Source organism: Rhincodon typus, chromosome 22 (assembly GCF_021869965.1).
Source record: "Rhincodon typus isolate 14 chromosome 22, sRhiTyp1.1, whole genome shotgun sequence".
Lineage (NCBI taxonomy): Eukaryota > Metazoa > Chordata > Chondrichthyes > Orectolobiformes > Rhincodontidae > Rhincodon > Rhincodon typus.
In genome coordinates, this window is record NC_063353.1 from 20,725,018 (window position 1) to 20,751,745 (window position 26,728).

The 26,728-nt window shown below is 39.3% G+C and overlaps 1 protein-coding gene across 1 annotated transcript in view; it reads left to right on the forward strand.

Annotated features, from left to right (window-relative positions):
- Positions 1–26,728, forward strand: part of tafa5a (TAFA chemokine like family member 5a) — a 558,406-nt gene that overhangs the window by 213,897 nt on the left and 317,781 nt on the right. The gene's annotated exons all lie outside the window — the stretch shown is intronic.

Sequence of the window (26,728 nt, forward strand, 5' to 3'; positions counted from 1 at the left end):
TAGTAGTACAGCATTAATACTTGGTCTCAAACACCTCTGTTGCTGAGGGAAAAAGTAGCTGAGGTTCCAGTTCTTGATTGCTATCCAACAACATGACACATGATACTTCAAGGTTTGGCATAGTCAATCAAAGCTGACATCAAGTATTGTTGTGAATAAACACGAAGTTAAAATAGGATTTTATTTTACAATAGAAAAATGAACTTGTGTCAGCAACCGATGTTTCTTTTTCATTTGAACTATGAGATGGAACTCTGTTGAGATGAACAAATCAAGATTATTTGAAAAAAGCCTCAAGCACGAATGATTTCAGACTGCAGCTACTTTACATGACAGTAAAGCCACTGTGCGTCACAGAACCACATTGTTGATATATTTAGCCATTTTACATGCACTGCATCTGCCTGACAGTGAAATTAGTTGTGCCATAAGCATATTTAGCTTTCGGGTACAGACCAGATTTCATCCCAGCATGCTACATTTCATTTTTTGTTGTCTGACAGACATGGCTAAACTCAGAATTAACATGATCTAAGCGGTGCACCCCCACCATCATTTCTCTTAGCTTATAAAGCTTCACAACACACATGCTTTGTTGCCAAGCATTCCTCAAGGCCAAGAACTTTTGCTTCCTGGACATACGTGATTCTGCATACACAAACAGAAGAGATTTAGAATGAGAAATGTGCACAGTCAATGGGGAGAGAAAAACCAGTGAAGGGCTCTTTGCTCCAATTAAATACCCCCCTTAATTGGGCTTGATGTCAGGCGACTGTAATATTCACTTCATTCTCTTGATTTTTCAATATTCACACACCAGATATTCTATTTGGTTTTCCTGAATGTTATTGAAATATTAAAATACTACTTAATAAACGGCATGTAAAATTGGTTTTGTTGTTTTTTTCTTTAATTACATTCCTGTGAAGGTCTTTGGGACATTTTAATTACATTGAAGGCCTCATATAAATGTGTGTTGTTGTTAAATTAATTTCAAGTAAGCAAGCCTCACTGACGGCCCCCACATTGTGGTGGCTCAGTGAGGTTTCTAAGTCACAGCTGTCAGTTGTGAGCTCTGGCCACTGACAAAGCAAACTGAGCATTCAGGTACACCAAACTTTCTTGAATTTGCACTGCTGATGCTGAACAAGTATCTCCATGGGTGAGGTGGATGTGTAAAATTATTTCAGTATCTTGTTTTAGTTATGCCTTTTGCTGTACCAATAGTGTGAGTCTCAAGGGAGTTGAAATACTTACACCATGCCTACTCTATGTAACGGGGGAAAGCTGATTGCCAGCTTCTATGAGTATGCAGTATCTGAACCTCATGAATCTGTTTTACTTGAATGTGTCATCTTACTTATGACTTAAGTATCATTCGTAAAACTGCCACAATCACAAGTAAAATTGATAGGTAAGCTATGACTGAAGAAACACTGTCAAAAAAAAATGTTTTTAAAATCATTTTTTAAAAAGAATAATTTTCAGGTGACTTATTTGGTCTTTTTAGAACTTGAGCTTATTCCAAGGGAGGAAGGCAGAAGTTCTCAATTCACTGCCAGTTTAGAGTCATAAAATACGACAGTTCAGAAAGAGACCCTTTGGCCTATCGAATCCACACTCGTCATCAAGCACCTATCTACTTCACTCACATTCCCCAGCACCTGGTCCATACCGTTGTATGCAGTGACATTTCATATCTTCATTCTAAATACTTCTGAAATGTCACGATGTTTCCTGCCTCTACCTCCCTTTCAGGCAGCCAGTTCCAGATACCCAGCACCCTTCGGGTGAAACAATTTCTCTTAAATCTCTCAAATGTCTCTGCTCATTACCTTAAATCTGTGCCTCCACCCCCCGACTCTGCTAATTGACCCCTCTACTAAAGAAAAAGGTTTCTTCCCATTCCCACAATATATGCCCCCCATACTTCTGTAGACCTCAGTCAAGTCCACCCTCAGCATTCTCTCTCTTCATAGGTGAAACCCTACAGCTCAGACAACATCTCTCCAGAGCAATCACGGCCTTCCTGTACAGTGGCAACCAGAACCTTTTCTCGTAACTTTTAACTTTTTTTTGACACTACCTTCAAAAACACCAGAATAGAAGCAAATATGTATTGTGTCAAGAATTTAAAAATCAAGATTATCTCTCTCTTTCTGACGAATGATAGCAGTTCATTTCCTCAGCAACTGCAACGATCTTTCATTTGAGTGGTCATAGAGTCAGAGTCATACAGCATGGAAACAGACCCTTCAGTCCAACTCGTCCATGCTGACCAGATTTCCGAAATTAATCTAGCCCCATTTGCTGGCATTTGGCCTATATCCCTCTAAAACCTTCCTATTCATGTATCTATCCAGATACCTTTTAAATGTTGTAATTGTACCTGTCTCCACCACTTCCCCTGCCAGCTCCTTCCAAACACGTACTAGCCCCTGCGTGAAAAAGTTACCCCTCAGGCCCATTTTAAATCTTTTCCCTCTCACCTTTTAATGTATGTCTTCTGATTTTGGACTCCTTTACACTGGGAAAAAGACCTTGGCTATTCACCCAATTCATAGAATCCCTACAGTGTGGAAACAGGCCATTTGGCCCAACAAGTCCACACCACCCCTCCGAAGAGCATCCCACCCAGACCCCAAACCCATTTCCCATGTCTAATCCACCTAACCTAAAGATCCCTGGGCACTATGGACAATTTAGCATGGCCAATCCACCCACCCTGCACATCTTTGGACTGTGGGAGGAAACTGGCACACCTGGAGGAAACCCATGCAGACATGGGGAGAATGCGCAAACTCCACACAGACAGTTGACCAAGGCTGGAATTGAACCTGGATCACTGGCATTGTGAGGCAGCAGTGCTAACCACTGAGCCACCGTGCCACCCATAATACCCCTCAAGATTTTATAAACCTCTGTAAGGTCCCCCTTCAGCCTCCGATGCTCCAGGGAAAAGAGCCTCAACCTATTTAAACTCTCCCCAGAGCTCAAACCCTTCAAACCAGGCAACATCCTTATAATTTTTTTTCTGAACCCTTTCAAGTTTCATAATATCCTTCCTAAAGCAAGAAGACCAGAACTGAGTGCAGTATTCTAAAAGTGGCCTCACCAATGTCCTGTACAGCTGAAACATGACGTCCCCACTCCTATACTCAGTGGTCTGAGCAATAAAGGCAAGCGTACCAAACACCTTCCTCACCACCCTGCAACCTATCTACTGCACCTCCACTTTCAAGGAATTATGCACCTGCACCCCAGGTCTCTTTATTCAACAACACTCTCCAAGGCCCTACCATTAACTGTATAAGCCCTGCCCTGGTTTGCCTTACATAGAATCTCTACAGTGTGGAACAGGCCCTTCGGCCCAACAAGTCCACACCGACCCTCAGAGCATCCCACCCAGACCCATCCCCCTATAACCCACCTAATCTACGCTATGGCCAATTTAGCATGGCCAATCCATCTAGCCTGCACATCTTTGGACTGTGGGAGGTAACCGGAGGAAACCCACACAGACATGGGGAAAATGTGCAAACTGTACACAGACAGCTGCCTGAAGCTGGAATCAATCCCAGGTCCCTGATACTGTGAGGTAGCAGTGCTAACCACTGAGCTACCATGCCTTAAAGGACTGCCAACTTTATATACAACTCCACCTCTTCAACTGAATAAAAGTGAGTTGTGGATTATACAGTGTGATACTTCTTTCATTGGAAAATAGCATGTCCTCCGTTTCATTTTATAATCTGTAAGATGCACTGTAAAGACAAAAGATAAAAGCATCATGTTCTTACCAGGCTATGGGGTTGCTTCTTCTCAATAGAGAGAAAGGATTAGTGGTGGTTTCACCTGAGAGTCACCATCCTTCAGGTGAGGGAAGAATTGAGTGGGGAAGTCCTTTGCAGTACTTCAGGGGTTAATTAGCTCAGTGGCTGGGTGGCTGGCTTGGGATGTAGAGTGATGCCAGCAGTGGGGTTCAGTTCCTGGCTGGGGTTGCTAGTACAGGATGACTGTGTAACTACTTGAAATTGCAGACAAGGACATGGTAAATTAAACAGTGACCTATGCATGTCCCATTCAAACAAATCTTATTTCATAGGGCTTACTTTTTTGTCATTTCTGGTGTCAACTTTTCCCATTAGAAATGCCAATGTCCACGTTTATAATGATGAATAATTATTTAGAGTTGTCAAAATGTGTAATTGCCCAGGGTAGCCCCTGGATGGCAATGTGAACCAAAATTCAGAACTTTCTCTTCCAGGTCAGAAGCCATTTTATTCTATTGATTTATTTTTACTGTCAGGTAAATTTCTTCCATCTTTTAGTTTTCACATTTAGTTTTTCATGTTACTACATCTCTTTCCCTGTAAGTTTTTGCCTCTTTTTATTTCCCATTAACAGGATTAATAAAGTCCTAATTAGCTGATTCAGTCCATAGTTGCTTCATGGATGTTATCACAGATTTTTCACTGTGACCCCATCCACTTCCACCTTGACAAAATCAATGATCCCTTCTTCATTCTACTGTCCTTCCACAATATGTTAGTGGAAGTCTCTTTGGACACCCACTGTATATAATATCATACCTCTAGCTTGATCTGAAGACTGAAACCTGTGTAGAGAATCATGGAGAGCATGGGTGGGAATTCCTGATCTAATCTCTCAGCAAAGGGCTATCGCAATTCTAATTTCCACCAAATTGTTTGGTGTTGACACAATTCCTATTGATGACTCTTTCTCAGTAGAATTTTGTACTGTGAATCTCCTTCAGCCTGCTGCAGCTCTGAAGTTGTTGTAATTTCACAGATATTGCAATCATTTTTGGATATATGACTGATTTTTAATATCATGTTATAATTCAGCTCGTTTATCTTTCACTATTAATTTTTACCTGGAAGTTTGATTCAGTCAGTTCTGTGCTTTGATACCATCAGTAATATCACACGGGACTTATGTATAAAATGTTAAGAAGCTAGATTTTTGTTTTTTCCTAAAGGGAGAAAGTGCGTCTCAAATTTATCTAAGTTCAAATCTGTTATTTTCCAACCTTGCCAAGGTATGAAATAGTGAATATTTTCATTCTTCTTTCTTAGACATCCAGCTCGAGTTATAATAAACGTGAACAATTTCAGGAGATTGAGTCTAATTGACCTCATGTTTTCTTGTGTAATGTTTGTTTGTTCCTTCTAGATGGAGAACAGGTTAAAATGAATAATGATACTAAAGGAACACATTTATGTTGATGGGTTCTGTTGTATTCTTGTCCAATGACAACAAATATTGGAAAACTACAGTCAGCAACTCATAGTTTTCTATTATGGTGTTGGGGTTTTCCCATAGCATGACACACATTCAGAGAATTGCCCCATAAATGTTCATAAACTGAGGGAAAAATACTTACAATAACCATTGGCAGAACATTTCCAAAAAGTCAATACAAGCCTGAGGGTAAAATAACATTCTACTTCTGCCATTTCTTAAAAATAAACTCCTGCTTATGGCTGGATTTTTGATTTTAATCATTTTTTCTTTCTTTTTAATTTACCAAAGTGGCCAATTCAGGTGAAGTTCTCATAGGAAAGTTCAGAAGTTGGTTTGTAAGTGTTCAACTGTCTTCCTTTTCCATCCTGTTTGTTTGTTTGTCAATTTTTTTTTAGTACTAGTGGAAAAACTCCTGTTTATCAACACTCAGGGATTGATTGCAACTTTAACAAATTGACAAAAAATATGACATTTAAAGACTGGAGGCCTGTAACCAGTGGTGTGCCACAGGGATCGGTGCTGAGTTCACTGCTTTTCAATATTTATGTAAATGACTTGGATGTGAATATAGGAGGTATGGTTAGTAAGTTTACAGATGACACCAAAATTGGTGGTGTAGTGGACAGTAAAGAAGGCTATCTCAGAGTACAACAGGATCTTTGATCAAATGGGCCAATGGACCGAGGAGTGGTAGATAGAGTTTAATTTAGACAAATATGAGGTGTTGCATTTTGGCAAGGCAAATCAGGGCAGGACCTATACAGTTAATGGTAGGGCCCTGGGGAGTGTTGCTGAGCAAGGAGCATTAGGGTGCAGGTGCACAGGTTCTTGAAAGTGGAGTCACAAGTAGGCAGGTTGGTGAATAAGGTGTTTGGCACGCTTGCCTTCATTTGTCATTGCATTGAGTCGAGGAGTTAGGAGGTCACGTGTGGTTGTACAGGACATTGATGAGGCCACTTTTGGAATACTGCGTTCAGTTCTGGTTTCCCTGCTATAGGAAAGATGTTGTTAAACTTGAAAGGATTCAGAAAGATTTACAAAGATGTTGCTGGGCTTGGAGGGTTTGAGCTATAGGGAAAGGCTGAATAGGCTGGGTCTCTTTTCCCTGGAGTGTTGAAGGCTCAGGGGTGACCATACAGAGGTTTATAAAATCATGAGGGGCATGGATAGGGTGAATAGTCAAGGTCTTTTTCCTTGGGTAGGCGAGTGTAAAACTAGAGGGTATAGATTTAGGGTGAAAGGGGAAAGATTTAAAAAGGACGTACGGGGCAACTTTTTCATGCAGATGGTGGTGTGTGTATGGAATGAGCAGCCAGAGGAGGTGGTGGAGGCAGGTACAATTACATAATTTAAAAGGCATCTGGATGGCTATGTGAAAAGGAAGGGCCTGGAGGGATATGGACCAAATGCTGGCAAATGACACTAGATGAGGATATCTGGTCAGCATGGATGAGTTGGACCGAAGGGTCTGTTTCCGTGCTGTATGACAATGACTATAACTAAAACCGTGATGGTAGGGTTACAGGCTCATTTGTAGTGATTCCCTTTTGGTTGTTGTTTCTGCTGAGAAGTTGAATTGTCTGCACAGGATATTGATTACCATTTTAGAACAGAACTTCTCATAACTTGAATCATGCACACTTCAACTAGTTTTGATAAAGTTAAAGAGAACCTAAAGAGACTCTGAGGGAGTAAGTATGCCCAAATAAAGGCCAGATCTCTAGATGATTGGCACCTTCTCTGATTGATTGACCTAAAGGTAAAATCTATGCTAAGATAATGCTTTTCACTGGTACCACAGTGAAAAAAATCTGTTAAGAAAATCATGAGAATCAATTATGTCATATATTATGCCTATTGCATGTGCATATTATTTCCACTTTCTATGTTAAGTTCAGAGCAGTGCTTAAGCTAAGATCTAATTAATTCAATATATTTTAAAATTTTTAAAGAGGAGAAACAATTACAGGTCAGCACTTGATTTAATAAGAAATATTAAGTTCTCAATTCCATGGGAAATAAGTTACTATTAATGCATAATTATAAAATGTAATCTTGTTCTGAGTAATACTTTCAACGTGTCACTTTATTATTGTGGATATAAATTTGCAAAGTAATGAAGGATGAGAAAAATGGCACAACTCTGAAAAGCTGATGACCAGCACATTAAAATATGAAAATATTTAGATCGTCACTTGATCATAGAACTTGAATTTTGCTGAAAAATAGAGACATGTTCAGGAAATATTCCATGTTGCAAACATCAGGACAGATTCAAGAATACCAAATTTCAAAGGGAACAACCATGTATACTACTTAAGGCTGGGAAATTGCAGATTAGTTCAAGTGATTATGACTGAGCGAGGCACTGTCATGGAGAAAGCACCAGCGAACAGTTATTCTCCAAGTTCGAGTACCATATTTTTAAAAAATTTCTATTGTGGAATGTGGATGATGCTTTATTTGTTGTCCATCCTTAACTATCCTTGAACTGAGTGACTTGAGAGGCCATTTTAGAGGATAGTTAATAGTGAAGCCCAATGGTGTGCATCTGAAGTCACAGGTAGGTCAGAATCATGAAGGGGGGGTGTCAGATTTCTTTCCCTAAAGGACATTAGTGAACCAGATTGTTGGAAAAACCAACAGTTTTATGGTCATCATTACTAAAGCTAGTTTTCAATTTTAGATTTATTAATTTATTAATTTAATCATCTGCCTACATGGGATTTGAACCTAGGTCCCCAGAGCAGGAGGTTGGGGTTCTGGATTAATCTAGTGGCATTTCTATGCCAGCATTGTCTCATTGTACTCATCATGATGTCAAGTAGGTAGGCCATATGCCTCAATGATGCTGGATAATATCAGTTGTTTCCTTTAGTTGTTTGCTACAGTCAGAGGCTGGCCATATGCAACCACTCTCTGCTTGTAAAACTCCAGAGATAATGTGCAACGTTTGATGTGATTTCACAATTGAACAACAATAACTGAAAATGCCATTTGTGCTAAGGATTACACTAATTTGGGACTTGTGGTCAACCTCCATATGCTTGCTTGAATTTACATATGTTCATATACAGGCTGTATCCTCCGCAAATAGAACAATCTTGTCCACCTTTGCACCATTTTCAGTGAGACAAAAGTTTGGAACACAATGATTATGCGATACATCCTCTATGGTACCACCTCAGCCAATCATAGCCAACTTGCCAACCGATCAATATACCCTTCTATTCATATGGTATAACTTGTTGTTCCATTTGAAATTTGGTCTTCTAATGTCCATTCTAATGCAAGATGAAAAGCTTTGATATGATGTCTTGTTTAATCGGGTATATGCAGTAACTTGCGTCAGATTTAGCAGCCCCACATTGCTTCAGTTCAAAATGCCCTAACCTTGTATTTTAATTAGTTCATCCAAAACAAAAGAAGTACAGTAATTATTACCATAGAGGAAATGTATTTACAGCAATCCTGACAACTTATCTTGGACATATATGCATCTAATTAATGTATCAAAAATATTATTTCTCCAACATTCCCTATCTACAGTCTGATTTTCTGTTGTCACATTTTTGACGTGAATTTTTGCAATTATAAATTCATATTTCTACATGACTTTTGACAATATAAATGTTAGTTTGGGATTAAATGGTTCAACTAGTGAAGGCCTTTCCAATCTTAGTTTCATAAGCCATTTTTTGACAATGGATGTTTCTAACGGATAATTAGACATTTGAACAAAATTTAAAAATACACAAAATGCATGCTTCAACATTTCAGAATGGAATGTATTCATTGCATTGTTGATGATATCTTCTCGTACTTTCATCAAATGTTTATTTTAATGGCTCAGTCGTACTAAAAATGGGATCAATTTCATCTGTTTTTGCTAGATCTATGATTTTGCAACCTGACAATTTGCAGTATACCAATTTTCAGGAATGCATCAATTTAGTTCAGTTGGCTGTAGTGAGGAGTCTTTTAGTCTTATGGTTCACCGTAATCTTTTTTCTTAAACAAAGGACAAACTCAAAAGTTTAATGAAAGGTAAAATTATTGTTACAATCTCTGTAGTAACAAAAACAGAGGTTGCTGGAGAAACTTATAAAAACAAAAAATATGAATATGCCAGTGGCCTAAAATAGATATAAAGTCACCACAGGACCATAGGACTGCTCTCTCATCAGAGATAGATGACTGGTACTGCTGGTTTATGATGCAAATACGCCAATTGTATCATTCCCATACTGGCTGAGTTTGCTATATTGGTCTAACTTTCTCAAGCTCACTTCTCATCTCACAAAGGAATACACAACAAGGTTTCATGTTTTTCTGCTTTTACTGTAACAAACTAAAATCAACTTAACTATGTATGACTCAATAGACAACTGATGCATTAACATGAAGCAAAGGGTATTCCCTATTAAATTGGCACGACAGAAGATCCCATGCCATATTTTATACATGACATACCACTCTCAGTGATGTAGTCCTGTGTTTAAAATCCATAGTTCTTCTTGCTTCAACAAGATCTAATGTCCCTGCCCCCATGGTGAATTTTCCTGTGCTCTTTTAAACACAATCCCCTTCATATGTCTTCTACATAATTGAATGGACTTATAACAGCAGGTACTCTTTGATCTTACTCTCATAGTGCATGTTTCCTTGAACCTGGGTTCTGTCCTTATCAGTTCTACACTTGATGATTAACCCGAAAGCCGTCCTTTCTTTCTGTCTGGTATAGAAGCCCTGGCTTTCATTCCTTTCCACCAAATCCCTTAGTCAGATTGACTGAGTCTGTGATTGTGTACAACAGCATGACCAGCTGCTTTCTCCTTTATATCAAGGTGTTAAAATTTGGCTAAGACTTTATGTAGGTTTCAACTTGAATTTCTGTCTGTGTAATAAGCAGGTCACATAGATTTGCCTGCAGGACAGATTTAGTAAGAGGTTGCAGAATCGCGTATTAATGTCAGAAGAATACATGATGACAATCGAACAATGGTGCCAGTCATATTTAGCAGACACTGCCCCTTCTTTCTGTGTGTACTTTCCATATAAACAGTACGTTGTTGCACACTCCCTTCTTCCTTCAACATATTAATGAGGTGGATTGGTGCACATAGGTGCACCCAGAACCTTGAATTGATGTCATCATGAGGCCAGTGATCCAAACGGGCTAATACAATGCCAGGACACTAAATAGGGGCATTGAATGTGCCGGATACATAATTGCTACTCATTGTAACATGAGCAAGACATAGCTATGAGGAGGAACAAAGTACAATCTGTGAGGATAGCTCTTTAAGAAGACCCTATCCACAAACAATGTTCCCAGAACTCAACCTCTTCTTAGTCAGGAACTAGGAGTGTATTGCATCAAAAATTGCACTCTGCATTTTCGACACTTAAGGCTACCACACATATTTATACCAGCAAAGGGGCTCCAGAATAAAATGAAAATAATTTGTGTTTTAGTAGCACATGTGGTTCTGACTCTGAATGCTGTTTAAAAATAAACTTACTCATGGGGTGTAGGCATTGCTATCCAGGCCAGCAGTTATTTCCTATCCATAATTGTCCTGTAAGTAGAGGCAAAGTGCCTTTTTGAACTTGTACAGGCCTTGGGTGTTTGGACACCCACAGTGCTGTTATGAAGGGAATTTCAGCATTTTGATCCAACTACTTAATGGATCAATGATTTATTTCCAAGTTAACATGGTTTGTCAGTTGGAGGGGAACTTGCAGGGTGTTCATGTTACCAGGCTCCTGCTTCCTTTGTCCTCATTGGTGGTCGATGTCACAAGTTTGGAAAGAGCTGTTGAAGGAGGCTTTAGCAATGCCTTGTAGATGGTACACACTGCTACCAATATGTGTTTGTGAAGGAAGTGAAATCTTATTGAATATCTTACTGTTCTTTCCTAAGTGGTTCACAAGGACCATGGCCTCAGGAGATTGCGCTTCACAAAGGAGATTGTCTCACTGTACAATCGTAGAGCTGGACTCCTCCCTCCACCCGGGAGCGAATAAAGCTTCAAAGCCGGACTAAGTCAATGTACCAAGCATCTTGGCATTTCCCTGTAGTCCGCTCCAGTGAGGATCTCTTTATCATTTTGATGTCTGAGAATTTGCAAATGAGACTGACCACCCCCTGGTCTGAGCATGGCAAACTCCTACCTGGTCATCACGTACTGATTCAAATTCTGTAGGAGCTCTTACATAACTTACGCTTCCAGGCTTCAGCTGAAATGTTGAGCAAAGTGGTAGTGCCTCTTCTTCGATTTTATGTGGTTGGTTTGATCTTCCTCATGACATTGCAGACACTGAAAGTGATCAGTTATTGATTATCAGAAAGCAGCGAAGCGTAAGGGGAGGCTAGGTCAGAGAAGTGGGCTGGAGATTAAACCATTTGCACCATACACAATTTTCACTTCATGGCATTCTTAAAGGTAAAGGTGAAGAGTGATGAAGTAGGTAAGGCAGCAACTTGACAATCAACATTGATGACTTTGGCAGCACTGGATACTGTTCGCTCAATGGCACAAGTCTCATTGATTCAATAGGTCATGTCCTCAAGGATATTGATGAGATGCAGGTCCTTGGTTAGCCCTGGGACTTTCCAAACCGCTACATGGAACTTCCTCAGCATGCGAGAGGGCAGAATGTCAGTGAGTGTGTGTCAGTGTGCTTGGATGACGTTCCCGCATGGGTGACTAGCTATCATTTTGTACAGTTGTGAAGAGATGTATCTACATGATCGGAAAATTTGTATATTTCTGCCTGTGGTCCATTTCTGATATCCACCTCTCTGAGAGCAGTGTCTCCAGGGTGGCATCATTGCAAAATGAGAAGTTTCTCTGTCTTGTACGAATAGCCTCCTTGTTTCTTAGTGGATCAAAGTGATTAGCCAACAACATTTTTTTATATCAGTGTAAGTTCCTTTTATAAGAGCTCCACTTTGAAATAAAAAGGCAACCTGGAGCATTTGGCTAGTTTGAAATGCTGCTCAGTTTCCTCTGATGTGCTGCTGGCAGTGCCATACTGAATAGTTTAGGGCAAGATCTAATCTGAGCCATACTACGATTGTGGGTGCACTATGTTTTCATAGAATCCCTACAGTGTGGAAATAGACCCTTCGGCCCAACAAGTCCACACTGACCCTTGGAGCATCCCATCCAGATCCATCCCCCAATAACCCACCTAATCTACACATCCCTGGGCACTATAGGCAATTTCCCACGGCCAATCCACCTAGCCTGCACATCTTTGGACTGTGGGAGGAAACTGGGGCACCCAGAGGAAACCCACACAGACACGGGGAGAATGTGCAAACTCCACACAGACGGTCGCCCGAAGTTGGAATCGAACCCGGGTCACTGGCGCTGTGAGATCGTAGTGCTAACCACTGAGCCAACGTGCTATCCTGTTTTTTGCCAGTTTGCATGCTGGCTGCTTTTCACATGGACATGGGCAGATCCAGAATCTTGACTCTCATACCCAAAAATTTACCTATCCAATTTCAGCCCTTTAAAATTCTTAAAGGTAAGTAACAATAGAACTATGCCCTCATCATGGGAAGCTTATGCAGTCAATGCAACAAAATACGAATCAGTAATTAAATATAGATATTTGCTTTTGTTTATTAAAAAGTGGCTGGAAATTATATTTCCTGTGCTAAATCATAATTGTAGTGTCTGAAAACTGAATTGTAGATGATGCCAAATCTGATTTATTAGACCATATTAATAAATTTAACACTGAATTGTAATTTTAATCAACAAATGAACTATAAGTAGGGGATATAGGTTTCATGAATTTGAAACTGTGTGATTAAATTGATTTTCTCTAGATGTTCTTCAATTTACAATGAAGTCATGCAGCTCAGTATTTCAAAATAATTAGAGTCATAGAATCACAGAGCCACATAGCACGGAAACAGAACCTTTGATTCAACTCGTTCACACTGACCAGATGTCCTAAACTGACCTAGTCCCGTTTGCCAGCATTTGGCCTATATCTCTCTAAACCCTTACCGTTCATGTACACATGCCTTTTAAATGCCTTTTAAATATTGTCACTGTACCGGCCTCCACCACTTCCTCTGGCAGCTCGCTCCATAAACACACCAGCCTCTGCATGAAAATGTTACCCTTCAGGTCCCCTTTAAGTCTTTCCCCTCTCATACTTAAACCTATGTCCTCTAGATTTGGGCTCCCCTACCCTTGGAAAAAGACCTTGGCTATTCACCCTATCTATGCCCCTCATGATTTTGTAAACCTCTGTAAGGTCACCCCTCAACCTCTGACACTCCAGGGAAAAAAGTCCCAGCTATTTCAGTCTCACCTTGGAACTCAAACACTCCATTTATGGCAACATCCTTGTAAATGTTTCTGCATCCTCTCAAGTTTAACAACATCCTTCCTATAGAAGGACGACCAGAATTGAATGCAGCATTCTATTAGTGGCCCCACCAATGTCCTGAACATCCGCAACATGACATCCCAGTTCTTATACTCAATGTTCACCAATGAAGGCGAGCATGCCAAATGTCTTCACTGTCCTGTCTACCTGTGACTCCACTTTCAAGGAACTATTCGTCTGCAACCCTAGGTCTCTTTGTTCCGCAACACTTCCCAGTTTCCTACCATGAATGTATAGGTTCTGCCTTGATTTGACTTGCCAAAATGCAACACCTCACATTTATCTAAATTAAACTCCATCTGCCATGCCTCAGCCCATTGGCCCATCTGATCAAGGTCCCGTTGTACTCTTGAGATAATCTCAACAATGCAGTGTTCACATGACTTTTATGCCCAAGTTCTGGAGTCGGTCTGGAACCCTCAACCTCAGAGGTGAGCATACTGCCAACCAAGCTATGGCTGACATTGAAATGTAAGAATAGGAACAGGATGAAGAATTTAAAGGGCAATCAACTACAAACCCTAATTCATCCTTACTGGCTGATGGAGGACTTCATAATACAATCATCCAAGCTGCATGTGGTTTATCAATGTGGAAAAGACCACATCATAAGCAGCAAATACCAAATTGAAATTAATGCAAAGTAATTACTGTTTCACCTGGAAAATGTATTTGGGGCCCTGGAGCAAGAGAAGTGGTGAAGTGGGAATTGTGTGGTGAAGTGGGAATTGTTGTGGCTCCTGTTTTTCCACAGGAAGATCCCATTGAAGAAAGTGAGTGCTGTGCATCATGGAAGAGTGAACCAGAATGTTACAGAAGCAACAGTTTCTTCAGAATGATGAAAGTGACAATGATGGAAAAATTAGCTAGATCATGGCATGATGCTGGAGGCAACAGACAATAACCCTCGAATATGGAGACTAGAAGGCTGCAAAATAAGGTCAAGAGATACCCAAAAAAGGTTCTCCTAGGATGATGAAAGATGTGAGCCCTATAAGCCGCACTGGAAGGGATTTCTTGGCTGAAGCAAAAAATCATTGTAGAAAGTGGCACTAAGTATGCATGCAATGTAGACACAGAGAATGGTACTGAATCCAGGAAAATGGGATAGAAATGTAATCAAACCAACTGTGGAAGTTAATGAACTGTTAAAATTCTAAAAGCACATTACCATTGCAATGCCACAGAAATATAACATATATATATAAAACCACATCTAAACAGATTGACTATAAATATCTATAGTTGGGATGTTTGAGCTGTTGAAGCCACATTAAGTAACCCACCAGCTGTAAATTGCTGTGTGACACTTTGGCTGGCTGCATTTATTCGTTTCACTTTGGCCATTGCTCTTATATCACAAATGGCTGATAATGTATTTACCTTCTGTTGATTTCAGTTAAGTTATTAACATTGAGATATTAGTCATTCAATCAAGTATTAAAATAAGAGATACTGAAATAGACACTGTTTGAAAATTACATGCAAAGACCTTTGAAGCAATCTAGAGGTTGTTTTTGATTTAATTTACAATGTGCATTATTCTTGATTCAAGATAGTCTTGATTTCAGAGCTGCTTCAATGACCTTCCTTCCATCATTAGGTCAGAAGTGGCAAATTTTGCTCATGACTGCTCAATACTCATGACTATTGGTTACTCCCTCTAGATATGGTAACTGTCCCTGTCAAAATATTGCAAGATCAGGCTTGGATTGACAAGTGACAAGTAACATTCAAACCACACAAGTGCCAGGTAAAGTCTGAATCCAACATGAGAGAATCTAACTATTACCCCATGATGTACAATGGCACAACCACCACTGAATCCGCTACTATCAACATCCTGAAGGTCTACCATTCACCAAAAACTGAATTGGACGAGCTATTTAAACACTTTGTCAATAACAGCAGGCCAGAGGCTAGAAATCCTCTTCTTCTAACTCACCCAAGGCTGTCCACCATCTATAAAAGCACAAGTGAGGGGATGATTGAATATTCCCCACTTGCCTGAAATGAATACAGCTCTGAACATAGGAACATAGGAATTAGGAGCAGGGGCAGTCAATTCAGCCCTTCGAGCCCACTTTGCCCTTTAATATGATTGTCACTGATCTTGTCCTGCTCTCAACTCCAATTTCCTGACTGCTCCCCAAAGCCCATTATCCTGCCTTTCATCAGAAACATATCTATTTCTTTCTTGAATCTCGCTAAAGCTCAGCTCACCAAAAACACAAGTAGTTTGACGGCATCAAGACAAAGCAGTCAACTTGATGGAATTTCCAAACTATACTGCACTAGACTGAAATAGAATACAATTATTTGCATCTGCAATTCTGTATTCTGCAATTAGGGAAAGTAGCTTAAAATTGCATTTAAAATTTAGGACCCAAGTTAGTTCTATCATAACACTACATCTAGTTAATGTACTTGTGAACTACTGTGCAGCCGAATCCATTAGTTAGATCAATTATCAGTTAATCTGTTTTGTGGTTTTAATTGAGGGAGAAACACTGGTCAGAACATCTCAATACCATCCCAACACTCTAAATAATGAATGGAACCTTTAACACAAGTTAACAGGCAGAAGGGACTTTGATTTAAGATTTCATTTGATACAGAGTAGTTCCAAAAATACATCACTGCATCAGTGCTACACTCAGGACAACTGAGAAGACCCACTAAGGTAGGTAACTGTCTGACTCAAGTGTGTGCTGCCAAAGGAGTCAAACTGATGTTTACATGTCCAATTACAGAGAGAACAGCAATGTTACAATGTGAAATCATAACTTCCGTAAAAGAGAGTTGGTTTGATGGTCCAGTCACCAAGTGATTTGTTACCTTATGTACACTAAGCCTCTGGCAAGAATGAAATTATTAGTTTCCAGAGTTCAGCTTCCTCAAGTGTTCCTCGTGAATAGTTGGAGACCCTTTGCCACTCAGGCCAGTGTTATCTAGTCACTAAATGTCATCTGAGTGTGTGACTTTGCTGAACCGTCACAGTTGCTCACCATATGTGTGGCTTCAGTTCTGTACTGTGCGGCCAAAAAATTTCGACAGCTCGATTAAGCACATTTTATTACAGGAATGATTTGCACTTAGGGAGATTTTGTGTGGTGATTTATATACCATGCTTTGTCAGACACAAAATATGACACTTTTTAAACCTAAGTCACCCAATTACTAATAATTTGAAATCTTTTGCTGGAAGAATTGAATTTTCTGCTAATTAAAATGGACAAGAAAAGTAATATAGAAAAAATGGGACTCCGTAAAGAAAATGAATTGAATGATTTTGCATTCTAGAGTACTAGGTCATGCACAATTTGAACAACCTGCAGGATGGAGCTCTTTTTTCTGTCTTTTGCATTGATGGTCTGTGCTCTAGTAGTGCCCCTCTGTTAAGCATCAACTGCTGGATCTTAGGGACCCCAGTCTGGCGTAATTATCTCTGCCTCATTCGCTATAGACAGTGGGCTGGGAAGGTGCATGATTTATTATCCTCATGTTTTCTTTGGGCTGCATTCTCAAGCAGCTATGCATTATTTTTCTGTTTAGCTGTTCCAGCATCCTTTCAGTTAGCATCCAGAGGTTGGCAGTGGCTTTGCCTACAGATATCCTTGTAATGAAGGTATGGATGATCAAGAGGTTATGAACCAGTGGCCAATTCATTTCAATACAGTTCACCCTGAATTCAGAAAAACACGACTCACTGCTGTCACTTTTACATCTCCTATAAAGACAACTTGTGGTCCACACTGAATTAGATTATTAGTCAGGAATTCAGGGCAATTGTGAGGACTTGCAGCTACCCAAAAACTGATTTGAGACTGCTTAACAATCTAAACAATCAATTAAGAGATCTTTTCATTCTACTCCTTTAAGACATCATTTAAGACATATCTCTGCTCAAAGCTTTGGACATCTGATCTAATATTTAATTGCACAGCTCAGATCATATGGTTTTCAATTGCTCATGCAAAATACTTGAGGATGTTTTAATATGTTAAAAGTGCTATATAAAAATAAATTGTAGTTATGTTAGTGTAGACTGGGTGTAACCTTCAGAGTCCTGAGATGGAAAGATAATGTTTGACCCCTGGTGTATCCAGTCTTCTGCTTTAACTTAATATGTATCAAAAACTAACAATTAATCTCCATTTGGACTGAATGTTTTCTGTTTCCTGCTATTTAGAGTGTGCAGTGCTTAATCTGTCAGAATTTTGCATTGCTTTTTACGGTTATAGTTCATCAGGTAATCAGAAATGGCTTGTCCACATCTTTGCTGTTTTACATCTCTGCCCCATCTCCAGTAAAATCTCTGCAATACAGGCATAATAATATCAATAGAATATACAAATATTTAGACTCATCAGAAGTTTAAAGTTAGAGTTATATCTCCAAGTCCTTTTTACACAAGCAACTGTAGGCTCCTTAACTGAGAATGGTTCTGTACCTGACTGGAAATTAAACCTGTCAATCAAACTGAGTTCCTGGTTGGGATTCTTGCAGAGAAACAAGACATATATCGTGCATGTGGGGAAGCACAGGTTTGCTGCCCTACCTATCTGTTTCCAGATTTAAGCTTCACTTAAGTACTTTCAGTGAGCTCCAGATGATAAATAGTGGATAAAAGCAAAATGCTGGCAATCAGAAACAAAACAAACAAAGTGCTGGAGAAACACAGCAAAATCGGAAATCGAATTATATTGGGCCAGCAGTGTTAACTTTGTTTCTCTTTTGACAGATACTGCCAGACCTGCTGAGCTTCTCCAGCACTTTCTGTTTACATTTCAGTAAATAGAGGAAGTGGATCTTTTGTGGTAGGTGAGACCTGTGGTTTGACCAACTAGTGCCTGGGACAAGTTGGACCCAAGTATACATTGTACAATATTCAGTTTACCATTAGGGTTGCAGCCAGGGTCTTGCAGTCAACTTTGTTTTACACAACCAAACCATCTTCTAAGCATTTTGTTGAAAATTTAGGTTTCTGTTTTAAAGGCTGCTTGACATCAATGAACTGAATTCAGCAGAAAATTAAGTGTACATGGTCTTAAACAGATTTTCTTTCTGCTCATTTTTGCAAATGATAAATGGGTAATTAACAGAACTGTGAAACAATTTGGAAAGAAATGAAAACTCAGTAATGAATATGAACCACCAAGTTTGAACCAGCTTTGTTGTATCATTTCAGTTGCCTTATTTTAATACGAACAGTGAAGTGTAGGAGGTATGAAATCTGAGGCCAGTGGCCATACACATAATGCAGTGAGCGATGACAGCAGACATATGTGTGAATTAACCTTAAAGACAAAACCATCTAACTCCAATGTTTATAAACCTTTTCTCTAGAAAAGTTCAAATGAATTTTGATTTGCTTTTTTTTCCACTTCCCTCCATTACAGATTTGTGGGCTAAAGTGGAGAAATTCACAATTGCTAAAATATTCAAATATGAATAGTAACCAATAATTTAGCTACGATCCTGACACGTGAATAAAACAAGAGACTGTATGGAACAGATTGATAAATTGGAAGAAAGTACCTGTCAGTAATTAAATGACAGGATATGCCATAAGCAAAGAATGCAGCATTTTTTTTTCAATTCAATGGAAATATGTGCTTTGAGTTTTAATGCCATACTCTGCTAAAAATAGAAAATGCAATGCCTCTAAAATAAAGTTCCTCTTTTGAAACAGAGCTGAGAAAAAAATGGTTACCACAAACCTCCAGCCTCTAAATAAACATCAAACATTGGAAAAGGAAGAATGATGATTGAATTATTCCTGTAGGAACATGAGGGGAGTTGCTGAATCCAGCCAAACGAAACTAGTTTGATTAAGTCGATGAAGGCTTGCGTGTTTACTGAAGTTCCTGAGTTCAACTGTGATTTAATTCTGGCAGAAAACCATTGCTATTTTGTATATGAATCAAGATCTGTGTACAGAGGCAGACATTAATATAAAACCTTACTGATTTTTTTGTTGTTTACTCTTTTCATATTGAGTGAGTTTGTGAACCAATACAAAAAAAATGCCAAAAATCTTGGTGCAGTAACTGTAATTTTACTTCGACTGAAACAAATGCTGACAGCAATCGTAAAGTTGGGTTTCATAACCCTTGGTTTCAGCATCTAGAGTCTGCAGAATTATAATTATTTGAGAAACCTTTCATTTGAACTCTTTCCTCCAGTGTATTCATCTTGAGTAGGAGGCATTTGTGAAGGTGGAAAACACAGACTGTCTATTGTTGAAGCCTGTATTAAAAAAATGAAAGAAATGTTCACACAGAGAAGATCAGCCAGTGCTTCCCCTCAGCTTTTCCTTTTTTATGCTGCTTTTTTTGATGTGGCTAGTTGTTTCCTTCTTTTCCTCTTGATATAAAAAAATGAGAGCTCTTTATCCTGCCAAATGGATGTTAATTTGCAAGAATGGTTGCCGTCAACACTTTTAAACTATTTCCTAGCTGATTCTGCATGTATGAGCATTTATACGTATACTTCCTCAATCAACAGTTACCTGAATGTATTGAAGTAGAACAGAAAAAAAGATATCACTGTGTTTACTGCGCAGCTATGTCAGAGTAAAGCCCAGATGAATGAGATGGAGATTAGAAGCAGTAGCTGAGGTTGTATTCAGTCACTGCAGTCATTCAGTTTGCTGTCTGCATTTTGATTAGGCAACATGAATAGTCTCATGTACTTTTATTGGGATATTTCTAATGCAGTACTGATTATTGCTTGTACTTGGCTAGGGGTTTGGACAAAATACAACTGCTTGCTTAGCAACGGAAGAAGCAGCTCATCCATTATTAAGCCTACTCAGGCTTTAATATTGATAATTCCTATTGCAAAACATAAAATTTAAAAATAAACATGATTATAATATCGTGTGTTCTAGTTATTCTAACCATGTGGTGAAAGCGGCCTACAAATAATTAGTTTGTTCTTACTCAGAACTGATTTGATCTTGTTCAGCCCAAGATGTTGTCAGATTAAAATGCCGACACATTTAGAATGGTGTCTAATTATTCAACAAGAACATGATTTTATTAAACACTATTTTTTGGATGAATAACCTAGTTGCTTTATTTGTAATATCTAGAAGATTTTTTATGACATGGAGTATTTATACCTACTATTTCTGCGCAGGTGGACAAATGAAATGGTTGTTATGCCTTATAATTCATGAAATATATTTGACATCTGATTGTAAAATACAAATTTTAAAATATTATTCAATCATATGAACATTGAATGCAATATTAGTATATGACTGATCTCAATCCAAAATCTGACCTTTCCTGTACAAACAAACTGAGCTGAGTTTAGTTCATTTTAAATTTAAATTTTCCTTTGAAATCCTATGACTAAATCAGCAGTTTTGGCTGTTTGGAAGTGAGAGAATGATCACTCTTTGAAAATAAGCATACCTGAAGTATAGGTACAAACCTGTTGCAGCTACTTACATGCTTAACAGCGGAAGCAGTGTGTGAGAGTCAGAGTTAAGCAAACCCACAGATAGCTGATCATGTCTATGATCTGCAGTCCTGCCGTATCCAGTTGTGAAGGGTGGTGAAGAATTCAAAAACTAACGGGAGGAGGAGACTGGAGTGCAGGGAGTAGAGTATGCTGCCTTTCTGACTCCCGTTGAACAAGCTTTGTCAGGAAGGCTAGAGGGATATCTTCTTGCCACAGGCCAGTTAAGACCCTTAGGCAGCCATTTAAGGTCCTCCTTCTGTTCTACTGGAATTCGACAAGCAGCCATCAGGCATTTGGCATGAGGGCCAGTTGTCCAGCTGTCGACTGGTTTGGAGCCTTGTCCTCAGGTACTCATTGCCTAATTGCTTGACCCAGTCTTGAAAAGTGGGGTCCCACCATAATATCAACATCCCTTATCCCCTGCCAATATACTACTGTCCCCATTCCTGTTACCCCACCATCATGTCCATTCCTGCCTCTCTCCAGGGTTCATTCAGTGACTCCCACCCTTTGTTAATTAAGTTACAGAGTTGGAGTACTTGTGAATTCCAATGCCTGCTCTTCAAGAATAACTAATTATGTACATTAACTGTAGGCCAATTAATGTGCTTTTCCTGTCCTTCTCCTATTGAGAACCAGGCTCTGTCTCTTAGCCTTGTTATCAATGGATCCAGTCCTACAATCCTGGAAATTAATGGTCTGAAAATAGATTCACAAAACAAAATCAATGAGATTTTGATCCTTGAAATCTCTTGCAATTTTTCCAGTTCTACCAAAAAATGGTGATAGTCTGTGAGAATTTGTCTTGATTAGATGGAAACCGAAAGATAACTTCAAGGTTATGGGGAGATGTGGTGTTATCGCCATGTTGCTGGATGAGTAATCCAGAACCTCAGATTAATGCTCTGGGGACAAGGGTTCAAATCATGCCATGCAGATGGTGAAATTTGAATTGATAAAAATCTGGAATTAAAAGCTAGTCTATGGCAACCACGTAGCCACTGTTGATATTAGTGGTTCACTAATATTCTAAGTTTGGGGCTGTACCATGACTCAGTAGTCAGCAGGGCTGCCTCACAGCACCAGGGACCCAGGTTCGATTCCAGCCTTTGGTGACTGTGTGGAGTTTGCACTTTCTCCCGGTATCTGCGTGGGTTTTCGCCGTGTTCTCCGGTTTCCTCCCACAGTCTGAAGGTGTGCAGGTTAGGTGGATTGGCCATGATAAATTGCCCATAGTGTCTAGGGATGTGCAGGTTATGGAAATGCAGGGTTATTGGAATATGGTAGGGGAAGCTGGGTGGGATACTCTTTGGAGGTTTGGTGTGTACTCAATGGGTTGAATGACCTTCTTCTGCACTGTAGGGATTCTATGAGTTCTACAGGTAAGGAGATCTGCCATCCTTCACTGGCCAACACATGTCCCAAGATTCATGGCAATGTTATTGATTGCTAATTGCCTTCTGAAATGGCCAAGCAAGCCATTCAGCTGTATGAAACCACTGTGAAGTCCAAACAAAGGAATGAAACTGGACAGATGACCTGCCATCAACCTAGGCACTGATAACAACAAACACAGCGCTGTTGACACACAATATTGTCCTTACCGCATTTGGGAGCTTGTGCCAAAATTGGAGAGCTATCTCACAGACAAGTCCAGCAACAGCCTGACCTTGTCTATAAGGTACAATTCCATGATTAAGACTCATGTCTCAGACACCCCTGTCACCCTCCTTCTCATTTGGCTTCTTAGAGCTGAAAGGATTTCTGCTTTCATAAGTTACTCAATATTGCATGTCTGTGTCACTCACTGCCAAAATTCCAACAGCACCATCTTTCAAAACCATGGCCTCCAACACTTAGAAGAACATAGGTAGCAGGTGCATGAAAACACCAGCATCGACAAGTTCCCTCCAAGAGACACACCATCCTTACTTTGAACTATTTCATTTATTCTTAACTGTCACTGGGATAAAATTTTGGACCGCCCTTCCTAAAAGTACTAAGCATGTATCTACACAACATGGATTACAGCAATTCAAGAAAGATGAGATACCAAGGTGTAGAGCTGGATGAACACAGCAGGCCAAGCAGCATCAGAGAAGCAGGAAAGCTGACGTTTCGGGTCTGGACCCTTCTTCCAATTCAAGATGGCAGCTCATCACCACTTCCTTAGGGACAATTCGGAATGGGCAATGAATCCTGACCCAGCTAGTGATGTCCACATACCATGAACAAGTGAAAAGTTTTACTTCCTTTCCAATGTAATAATAATCACTGCAGTTCAAACTCATGTAATTATATGAAAACCTTAGGCATGCATCAACACAACAAACTGCTGTGTAAATGTAAATATTTGCTATTTTTTTATTTTCACTATGCATTACACTTTACGATTTATTACTTTTTGTTCACTTAGGAAGAGCAAGAGATGACTATTCCTTCTGGACACAGGTGTATAATGAAAACCAGGAGGCCCACTTAATTTTCTTCATTCAAAGTCATAGCAAGGGCTTTACCACTTTTCCAAAATGTGTTTATATATAGCTCACCAAAGATGGGTACTGCATTTCACCTTCCTGTGCCAGCATGATGTATGGTCACATGTCAAAAGAACACCATTTACTGCATTAATATGACCGTTACTCTTAACATATGAGACGTACCAATGCCCTCGCTGAGTGAGACCACTCCTTTAATACTATCTTGTGGTACGGTGTGAACTGTTCAAAGTTGAGATTGTCAAAGTTGTTTTGGCTTGGACTCTTTATAGCTGGCAGAAAGGGGGGTTTAATTGTCGTCCCATTCTTCAAGATATCACTATATAACATTTCACAATTTTTGATGGACCTGTTGAAATTTCAGGTCTTGAAAGTGAAGGACGAATCCACTCCTGAAAACAAAAAAATACTGGAGATCATAGCGGGTCAGACAGCATCCATGGAGCAAAAGCAAACTAATGTTTTGAGTCTAGATGACTCTTCTTCAATCCACTAACCCACAATTCTACCCGTTACCTTTGATTTGTATTTATATTGCATATAAATGATCACAATTAGATAAGTTAGCATATAATTCTTAATATACATAAAGTAAGAATTATTATGATAAAGATTTGTTCCTTCCTTTTCATGAATGAATAATATTAGCTTTTAAAAGTAACAATGTTGGCTAATTAATCTTCTGGGAAAGTTGTTGAATCTCTAGTTATACTTCTAAGTCTGAGTTCCTGAAATACCCAATGCTACTTTCCCTTCATTTTTAGATACAATAAGTTCTTTAGTTTAAGCTCAAGTGGTAGATGAAATGCCTCACCACAGGGTAAAGACCAATCACAAGGCAATATCTTATCACATATAATAAAATGGCAACCCTGTATGTCTCTGCCCAATCTTTCATTCCTTCAGCAAATCAATCCACAAACTTGGAAAGATATCAACTGTCAAGAATTCCCAAAGATACATTATGAAGGATTAAAATAGGAAAAAGGATTTAAATTGGACTAATTATCTCCAACATTACTTGAGCATGTTAATACACGTGAGCCAATTCCTGAAAAGATCATCGATGTAATCCTATTATTCTATAAATTATATGTGTTTTTTTCGAAATGTCGCTCTGAATATTCACTCATGGTGCGATAGTGATGTTTTTTCTGGCCTAGTCTCCCTGTATGTTTTCTTGATTTGTCTTCGAGGAGATTGAAGAAGCACATGTGAAGGTCAGAGTATTTAGTTCAGATCACAAGAGAGTCCAATTGCATTTTGATTTGTGCTATGGGGCAGTTTACACGAAATATTAAATGTTCATATGCTTGGGCAGTTTGAGGAAGTGACAAGAACCACTATGCCTGTAAGAAAATCTAAGGCAATACATTAAACATGTAGAAGTGATTCTGTATCCTTTTTGGAATGTCATTAAACATAGCTCACTGAGGAAAAATTTCCACCTTTCCATTTAAAAATTGAAATTGACCAACCTCTGCAATAAGCAGATGATCCTCTCTGCTAGCTTACTGTCCAAGCAGCGAAGATGAAAATTAGTCAAATTATTGTCACTATGTTCTAAGCAGTGCATGGTCAACCTTAGTGCCACTTTTTGCAGACTTTTAAAACCTGCAAGGTACTGTCAGCAATGTTAGTAGAAAATGCTTAATATACTCAGATGTTATTCCTCTGCCAATTTTACTAATTGAGGTATTAAGTTGGCACACTTTAGCAAAGGCTTTGGCCAATGTAAAATGAAAGGTTAATGCCTGGGTTAAAGCAGTGAACAAAGGAATGCCATAATACTGTGTTCACCAACCGTAAGCAATAATTTGTGTCTATCAGCTTTTCATTCTCTTTGATTTAGTTGGGAATTAAAATAGTGCAGTTTCTACAACAGGCTGCCAATCCATAATGCTGCAAATTGAAAATCTATCCCAAGATTTCCACTATTCTTTGCTGATGTCTTACAAGGTCTCAGAGAATAATTGAATTCTTATGTGACAAACAAGGGAAACTGAAAATGTAATAATTTACGTGTGCAGTGAAACCATACAAATCACAAAGCTCTTTGGTTTAGTTCCCTTGTTTGGGTTTCGCTTACTGATCTGAGTTCAGCTCATGTTAACAGCCTTATAAGTGGACTCTGTCATATTTGAAAGGAAAGTTTGCGCCTTCTTGAAGGCTACTAGGCAATAAATGCTTGACCAACCACTGATGCCCACATCCCATGAGTGAATAAAAAGAATACAGTGTACTTCATGATCTTAGGATGTCCTAGAGTTGATATTTTAAAAGTACATTATTAGCTGTAATTAAGTTCCTCCTTGTCGAGTTCAAAGTATCTTTGAAGCATAGCCACTGTGTTGCCCTGTAGGAAATGCTACAGTGAAACAGTTCCTCATATACTCTCAGGTACTGCAATGTGACAATGACTGGACATTCTGAGTTTTAATACTTACAGGACATGCACATTACTGGCATCGCCAGCACTTATTTGGTCATGTTTGCTAAAGAATGGATCTTGTACAAAGCACTGAGCAGGCCTTTCTTATTCTTTGAAACAATATCTTGAGAGCAAACAGGAAGGGGTCACATCTAAAACATCGTGGGTGAAATCTTCAGAGATAGCAAGAACTACAGATGTTGGAGTCAGAGACAACACAGTGTGGAGCTGGACCAACTACCATTCCACCTACCTTCCACAGCCCCACCCCAATTCTCTGTATTTATTCCCCAGCTCCCTTCCCCCTCCCCATTTCTGAAGAAGGGTCCTGACCCGAAACGTCAACTTTCCTGCTCCTCTGATGCTGCCTGGCCTGCTGTGTTCCTCCAGCTCCACACTGTGTTGTGGGTAGAATCTTGTTTGTTTTGAGGCTGAACGTGGAGGCAGGACTGAAAACAGGAGATACTTCCCTCTGGGGGTGAGTCACGTTTTCTCATGCAATCACAATCTTCTCAGCTTATTGTATGTTCATGGGGTAAAACACCAGATTGTATGGGCTGGAGGATCTGCCCTGCATCCAACTTCTGGGTGCCATCATTAAAAGATGTTTAGGTATCAATTCAATATTTGCCAT